The 9,161-nt window shown below is 36.7% G+C and overlaps 1 long non-coding RNA gene across 1 annotated transcript; it reads left to right on the top strand.

Annotated features, from left to right (window-relative positions):
• Positions 1–5,714: 5,714 nt before the first annotated feature.
• On the top strand, positions 5,715–8,666 carry LOC141388215 (uncharacterized). The gene is made up of 2 exons (XR_012408760.1): positions 5,715–5,761; positions 5,822–8,666. It is a non-coding gene; the product is annotated as an uncharacterized lncRNA (long non-coding RNA).
• Positions 8,667–9,161: the final 495 nt, after the last annotated feature.

A 9,161-nucleotide genomic window follows, 5' to 3' on the forward strand; every position in this document is an offset into this window, starting at 1 on the left:
CTCCACCTTTGTATACACAACCTCCACCTTTGTCTATACAACCTCTGCCTTCTTCTACACAACCTCCACCGGCTCCACCGCCTGCTACTGCACCTTCCATAGTTCCTTTGGTGTGTACTCTCTGTAATGAAACAATGACAGAAAGTGATAATTGTTGGGTTCTACCTGAATGTGAACATTCATTTCATCGATCGTGTATCGAAAGACACACGTCGACATCAAATGAATGCCCAACATGCAAAAGGCCATGTGAATTTAGTGCAACAAGTGCTGTAGCCACACAACCCAAAAATACTAAAACAACTGCTTATCGAGGCAAAGGAAGAGGAGCGATGGCAAAACGATATTACACGAGGAGCGTTTCTCGAAACTTGTTTCAAGAAAATCCAGGTGTAAATCAGTTTCCCAACTTAATGTATTATGGCGAAAACATTCCCACGCCAAGTCGAAACACACCTGTATCTCCTCATATGTATTCACCGATGCAAGCTACAAATAACAATAACGAAATTGAAAGAATTGTTGAAGCAAGTTTAACGAAAATTCTGCAAAACTTAAACTTTGTACCTAGGGGTAACACTGAAAATCTCAGCAATAATTTTGTTAATCAAGATACGAATCCCAATCACTCGTTAGCTTCCCCTCAGCAACAACAACAGATAACCCAAAATAACCAGATTCTAAATAGTTCTTCATATATAACATATCCCAGCCACAGAGGTATGCCAGCGATGATAGGCCAAACCAAATCCAGCCAGGTCGAAACCTGCAGTACAATATGCATTGTCGTAATGTAGCTGAAATAGCTACATATGTGCATGATACCACTTTAATGGAAGAACACACCGATCAGTCTATAGAAGCATTACAAAAGAGAGACAGTTTCCACCTGTTGGAACTGTGACGTCATAGGCCATCACTGGCAAGACTGTCTTCAAGACAGGTCCGTGTTTTGTTACGGATGCGGGGCCAAAAACACGTATAACCTCAACTGTATTAAATGTGCCAGCAGAAAACAAAACAATCCAAAAAAACTTCAAGACTTTCGGTCCTCATATGGACAAAACCCAATAGTTACCGCAGAAATTTGCCCAAATCCCAATCAAGTACATGACTCCGATCATGACACACCCAAAAATGACATTATTTCCGATTATTCAAAAACAGTCACTGTTTTGAAAAGACCAAAACAATACGAAAACACTGACATCAGCGATTTCAATAACATAATATACCCAAAGTTGCCTTATCATATTCGATGACAGAGATACTGCAAAAGGGGTGATGAAATTTTTAATGAACCTGAAATTAGTTCCATTAAAGCGTTCTACAAAAAGATTAAGAATGTATTTTAAAATGAGAAAACTTTGTTCGAAACTTATGGTCTCCACAATTGTAGCTAATCCTAGGGATTTAAGCTACTATGCAAAAGTATCTTTTCTAAATTTTAATGAGTATTGATTAATTGATACCGGCGCAAATGTGAGCTGCATTGGCTCAGATTTAGCGTCGACAAATTTCACTAAATTTCCAAATTTTAATATGGTGAAGACTTCTGTAAAAACTGCCGATGGCACATTACAAAAAGTTCTTGGCTGGATAGAAGTAGCTATGTCCTTTAAAGGCCAAACAAAACCACTACGGTTATTTATAATACCAAGTATATCTCAGAGATTGATTTTGGGAATAGACTTTTGTCGGAAATTTGATTTAATTCCCAATATCAGTGGTTCTGGAGATATCATCACGTCTAATTGCCTCATTAATGAGAATGGTCAGTCACCATCTTTCAATTTTTCATCTATTTCTAACAATCAAGAGTCTATAGGTAGCCCAAAAGAATGTAATCTAAATTTATATCCTCTTACAGATGCAGAACGTCGTCAATTGGAAACTGTAATTGATCTTTTCCCAAACTAGAACCATCAAACTCATCATGGAGTTTTCCAATGAGGTTGGTGGTAAAGCCCAATAAAGTGAGGCTGTGCCTTGACGCGAGAAAGCTAAATTCACTTACGGTAAAGGATGCATATCCTTTATCCAATATCGAAGGCATTTTCGCACGATTACCAAAGGCCAACATCATATCCAAGTTGGATTTGAAGGACGCATTTTGGCAGAACGTGTTGGATGAGAAGTCCAAACATTTGACTGCGTTCACAGTCCCGGGAAGGCCTCTGTACCAGTTTGTGGTCATGCCATTCGGGCTGTGTAACGCAGCTCAAACTATGTGTCGTCTTATGGACGAAATAATACCACCCGATCTTCGCCACTGTGTGTTCGGATATCTGGATGACTTTGTGATCGTTTCCGCAGACTTCCCAACTCATCTAGAGGTACTAATGAGGATATCAGGTCAATTTCGTAAGGCGAACCTTACATTAAATGTTTCCAAAAGCCACTTTTGTGTAACAAAAGTCAACTATCTGGGATATGTCATCGGGAATGGCGGAATTATGATTGACAACGATAAGGTAGTCGCGATATTGCAGTGGCCAGTTCCGAAAAATCTGAAGCAAGTTCGGGGGTTTCTTGGACTTGCGGGGTGGCACAGGAGATTTATTCAAAATTTTTCAACAGAAGTTTCTCCAATCACAGACGTTGTGTCAACCAAGAAAAAGTTCGTATGGACCAATGAGGCCCAACAGGCCTTCGAAAGGATAAAATTCTTGTTGACCACGGCTCCTGTACTCACCAATCCAGATTTCGGGAAGAAATTTTACCTCCACTGTGACGCCAGTGATTACGGTATTGGGGCAGTACTTGTTCAGCTAGACGATGGCGGTAATGAGAAACCCATCGCCTATATGAGCAAGAAACTGAATTCGGCCCAACGTAATTACAGCGTCACAGAGAGCGAGTGTCTGGCTGCCATGGAAGCTATTAAAAAGTTTCGATGCTACTTGGAGCTGCAAGAGTTCGAGGTCATAACAGACCACTCAAGTATGTTATGGCTAAAGCGACAACCGAACTTGACAGGTCGAATAGCCAGATGGGTATTCAAGCTACAAAGCTATAAGTTTACCATAACGCATAGGAAAGGAAAGGATAACGTCGTTCCTGACGCCTTATCAGGATTCCCGAAGACGAAATTTCCGCATTTGAAATATCCCTACCAGAAATAGACCTGAATTCCCCCTCATTCGATGATGAAGACTACCAAAACCTCAGAGAAAAAGTCAAGGAGAATCAGGCTAAATTTCTATTTCTACTACAGAACGCAACATTACACAGGTGATGAAGAACAAGAGCAAAAAGCATGGAAGCTATGGGTTCCTTTGAAATTAAGAAGGGAAACCATCTCGGTTGCCCATGACACCCCAATAGCGGCCCATGGAGGTACGGGAAAAACGCTTCAGCTCTTGAGACGTCATTTTTTCTGGCCCGGAATGGTCTCAGATGTTATGAAATATGTCCGAGATTGTGAGACTTGCAAACAGCCCAAATCTCCTAACATGGTTTTGAAACCACCGATGGTTAACCCTTCCGTCTCTATTCGGCCTTTTCAAAGGATATATATCGATATCCTGGGACCATATCCGCGCAGCAAAACAGGAAATATAGGACTATTGATTGTGCTTGATCATCTCAAAAAATTCCACTGGCTTTGCCCTCTAAAAAATTTACGTCGGCAGCCATACAAGACATTCTACAAAAACATATATTCCATATTTACGGCGTCCCAGAAACCATTATTAGTGATAATGGAAGCCAATTTCGAGCAAATGACCTTAATGCTTTCTTGACGTCTCTGGGAATCTGTATGTGTGTGGAAATATTTTTATTTAATTTTACATAGACGTAAATCAAATTTAAACTCATGTTTATACGGCATTGTACTCACCGCAGGCCAATGCCTCGGAAAGAGTCAATAGGTCATTGATAGCAGGGATTAGGGCATATCTTAAAGGCGATCATAGACAGTGGGATCAAAAAACCTGTCTGCAATAAGTTGTGCATTGCGTAATTCATATCACCAGTCAATAAATAGCTCACCATACCACGCTTTGTTTGGCTTCAATATGATTACGCATGCATCATCTTATGAATTATTGAAGTCATTAAACCTTTTAAATGAACCTACTGCTAAATTGTCTCGTGATGACCAAATGCAGATTATTCGACAGGACAGAAGCATATTAAAGATGCCTTTGAAAGAAACCCAAAGCAATACAATCTTCGAACTCGTCAACAAACTTTCTCGGTTGGACAGGAAGTTTATAGACGTAATTTTGCACAATCGAATATGGAAAGGCATTTCAATGTTAAACTGGCCCCTGTTTTTATAAAGGGTAAATTCAGGGAAAAATTGGGAAGCCACTAATATGTTATTGAAGACATGACCGGGAAACTAGCAGGTACCTTTCACGCCAAGGACATACGCACATAGAAACGTCCTTTTTCCCATTAATTCGCTTTCAAAAATTCACCGAATTACATGGTTTGTAGTGAACGTTTGGCGGTAATAAATGTCTATATTTTTACTCACTTGCGAATGATCAATTTACCAAATTTCTTCCAACACCCAATACTCAAATCAAAATAAAATAAACAACGACGAGAAATTGTCCACATCTGAAACACTGTTTTTTCTATATTTTGCACATCCATAAACAATATTTACCTCGAATTCATTATCGTTTCTGCATAAGCATATTCTTCTACATAAAGATTATTTCCTTCTTTGCCCTGTTGTTTACATCTCCATCTAATCCATATCATACTTGGCATACATTCAGTGGCATTTCATACATAATAATTTCTGCATTTAATTTCATTATCCACACTAGATTTCATATACACACTTTTTACTATAAATTAATCAGCCACTTTCACCAATTTTTATTCTGTTCTTCACATAAATGGAATATAAATTTTTGTAAAAGACAAAATCGTCTCCAATGAACGGTATTAATTTTATGTTTATTGAACGTAATTTATTGTTACGAAATGGTCAATAAAAATAGTAAAAAGTTGACAGTTACAATTGAGATTAATATCAATCTCATTTTATATTGTTTATTTTGATCCGCTATTCTACTGATGAGGTGACTTATAGATCGCAAACCTAGATGGTTTGTTACCTGTCAAATGTCAAATTGGCGAAAACTTGAGGTATCAACTTCTCAAGGGTTTCGTTTTAACTTCATTTTGTATCCGAAAGTTGAAGTGTTAAGAACAAAAAAGTTGAAAAATAATCAGTGCTTGAAGTATTCATCTTCAAAGTTATAAGTACAAGATTATAAAATAAGACGACACCACATATGAACTGGCCTTTAAATCAAATAATACAGTGAATAACTTATTCAGCAAATTAAAAAACAAAATAAATGACGAAGATAAATCCAACGTAGTTTACCGCATTAATTGTAAGGGTGACAAGTCCAACATATGCCAGAAGGCATATGTTGGCACTACAAAAACCAAGTTAAAGACCAGAATATCATCTCACAAATCAGATCAAAAAGCGCGAAACAAACCCTTGGAACAAAAAACAGCGCTAGCAGCGCACTGCACCCTCACAGGACACGTCCCTGACTTCGATTGCATAAAAGTTTTGGCTCAACAGAAAAACTACCAGAAACGCTTCACTCTTGAGATTTTACAAATAATAAACACACCCACAAACAAACGATTAAACTATAAAACAGACACTGACAATTGCGCTCAGAGTTACAGAAATTTAGTGAATAAATACAGATACGAAAAACTTTAGTTAAAGAAAGATCATTGGACAGAAAACAACCATTGCTTCCTTTAAGTAAGTTTTGGTCATATTCCACTCTATCAATATGTAATAAGTAACGTATAATTATTGTAGTTCCCTGAAGATGATTGGAGACTCCAATCGAAATATTGGAAGTTAATAAATTCTTGAAAAAAACAAAAATATCAAGTCTTTTAATTGAAAAGCCTATCGCCGAACAATACAACAACACAATAAATTATTAGAAGGCAAACTATTGAAAAATACCAAACACCTAACACGGAAGGCACACCGCAAAGATGACAATCTACAAAACAATTAAAGAAAACTACAATAAGCATTCCCAACAGATTGCCAAACAATATTCAAAAGGTAACGAATTAATAACAAGGTTAAAAACATCGACATCTTTTCTCATCATATGTAAACACGACGGAATCATTCCAAATTTTATAAACAATAGCACAAAGAACGTATACAAAATTTTCAAAATAAATAATGACATCCCGCCAAACACCAAAATCTCTCTAGACAAACATGTCTACAACTTCCACATAAAAATACTTAATCTTTTAATACAACAAAAACACAACCAACGCCACAAAAGCAACGTAAAACAAAATAAATTACAACAACAAATTTCGAATCTTTTACAAGAAGAAGATTTTAAACTCTTTATTGACAGTGAGTCAAAACTTAAAGAGAATTACATGCACACACACAAATGCACTCAAATTAAAAAGCTCCAATCACTTCGACAACAAAACATCAATATGAAAATGGACAACAAAAACGGATGGTTTGTTAACACAACAACAAAAGAATTTCCAGAAGACGTTGAGTGGCTGCTCTCGCAAGGGCCAAAATATGCAATGCCAACTACAACAAAAACGTTTCCTCTGTTTAACGTAATCGCAGAAGGAGAAAACTGCATACAAACCATAAACGACAAGGAGAAACAAGAAATCGCGAGAATCAACCTTGTTTCTCTCATAGATGAACAGATGAAGAAGACAACATTAGATGCAAAAGATAAAGCAATTGTCAACACATTCGGACGATGTAAAACCTTTTTGAAAGAAAACGATGACATACTTATTATGAGTGCCGACAAAGGGGGGAAAACAGTGGCAATGCACAAAAATGAATATGAAAGAAAGATGGCAGCAATAGTGGGGGATATCTGCACATACGGACGACTGAAGAGAGATCCAACTAATAACTTACAAAACAAAAACAATATTATAGTGGAAAAACTATACAATCTTAATATAATAGGAGAGGCGGAAAAACAAAAACTTATTAACAAAACGTCTTTGCCACCAAGGCTTTACGGGTTGCCCAAAATACATAAGGAGGGCAATCCCCTCAGACCCATTTGCTCCACTATAAATTCTCCTGCAATCGGTCTTTGCAAATATGTTGTGAATATTCTAAAACAAATCACGAAGGACTCAATCTATAATATTAAGGACGCTAAAGAATTTAAAGACAAGATCAGAAACATACAAATAGATTCGGATGAAATACTTATCTCTTTTGATGTTGTTTCCCTCTTCCCAAGCATTCCAGTTAATCTAGCGCTGAACACTATAGAAGACAAGTGGGACGTTATCCAATCTTTCACATCAATACCTAAAGAACTTTTCATGGACATATTGACGCTTTGTATAAAGGATACAAGATATTTCATATTTGACAATAAGTTTTACAAGCAAAACAAAGGTATGCCGATGGGTTCGCCTGCATCCCCAGTGTTGGCTGACATTGTAATGGAGAAACTATTAGACACAACAATAGAGAAAATGCATACCAAACCAAAAATACTCACAAAATATGTTGATGATATTTTTGCCGTAATCAAGAAAGGAGATATCAGTGAAACATTAGACATTTTAAATTCATTCAGCACACAAATAAAATTTACGATGGAGATTGAAAATAACAACAGGTTACCCTATTTAGATGCAATGGTTATTAAACATGGACATAAACTCAAATTGGACTGGTACCAGAAGCCCACGGCTTCTGGAAGACTCATCAACTACACATCAAAACACCCAAGAAGAACCATTATAAATACCGCCTCCAACTTTATTAAAAGAGTTTTAGAGATAAGTGACACTGAGTTTCACAACCAAAATATTGTCAAAATCAAAGAAATTCTGAGCAAAAATAGTTTTCCTAATGAAACTACAAATAACCTTATAAATCGAATAACAAGAACTAACCATAATAGAAAGCGGGACATGAACCAAAAAATATACAAACCAATGACATATATTCGGGGTTTCTCTGAAAGAGTAAAACACTCCAAAATCTACGACGACACCACATATGAACTGGCCTTTAAATCAAATAATACAGTGAATAACTTATTCAGCAAATTAAAAAACAAAATAAATGACGAAGATAAATCCAACGTAGTTTACCGCATTAATTGTAAGGGTGACAAGTCCATATGCCTTCTGGCATATGTTGGCACTACAAAAACCAAGTTAAAGACCAGAATATCATCTCACAAATCAGATCAAAAAGCGCGAAACAAACCCTTGGAACAAAAAACAGCGTTAGCAGCGCACTGCACCCTCACAGGACACGTCCCTGACTTCGATTGCATAAAAGTTTTGGCTCAAGAGAAAAACTACCAGAAACGCTTCACTCTTGAGATGTTACACATAATAAACACACCCACAAACAAACGATTAAACTATAAAACAGACACTGACAATTGCGCTCAGAGTTACAGAAATTTAGTGAATAAATACAGATACGAAAAACTTTAGTTAAAGAAAGATCATTGGACAGAAAACAACCATTGCTTCCTTTAAGTAAGTTTTGGTCATATTCCACTCTATCAATATGTAATAAGTAACATATAATTATTGTAGTTCCCTGAAGATGATTGGAGACTCCAATCGAAATATTGGAAGTTAATAAATTCATGAAAAAACAAAAATATCAAGTCTTTTAATTGAAAAGCCTATAGCCGAACAATACAACAACACAATAATTCTAAACTTCATAACCAATTTATCCAAATTTGCAACATTTTTCTACCATATTGGAGAAAACATTTTTTTATGTTGAGGAAATCTGGCTCTCAAAAAATTCTTATCCCACCAAAAACAACTTGGGGAAAAAAGTGTTTTTATTGAGGATTCACGCTGCCCACAGGGTAGCGTGATCACTTTTCATAACCGGCCGAAAACCACTAAAACCCAATTGCTAAGGAGTATTGAAAGTTGCAAGTGAACCAACACAATTCCTTTTTTGTATGCGTACTTTCCGTGGGAAGTGTTAATGACTAAGCATTGCAACCAGGAAATCGCCTAACCATAACTAGAAGTGCCAGTGCGAATCGTTAATTCCAAATAATCTACTCTGAATGAAATTCCGTAGAAGTCATTGCAAATTCCATATCCCTTTATATGGACTAACATTTCCAATCATC

Source organism: Musca autumnalis, unplaced genomic scaffold (genome assembly GCF_047663935.1).
Source record: "Musca autumnalis isolate F117 unplaced genomic scaffold, ASM4766393v1 scaffold_8, whole genome shotgun sequence".
Classification (NCBI taxonomy): Eukaryota; Metazoa; Arthropoda; class Insecta; order Diptera; family Muscidae; genus Musca; species Musca autumnalis.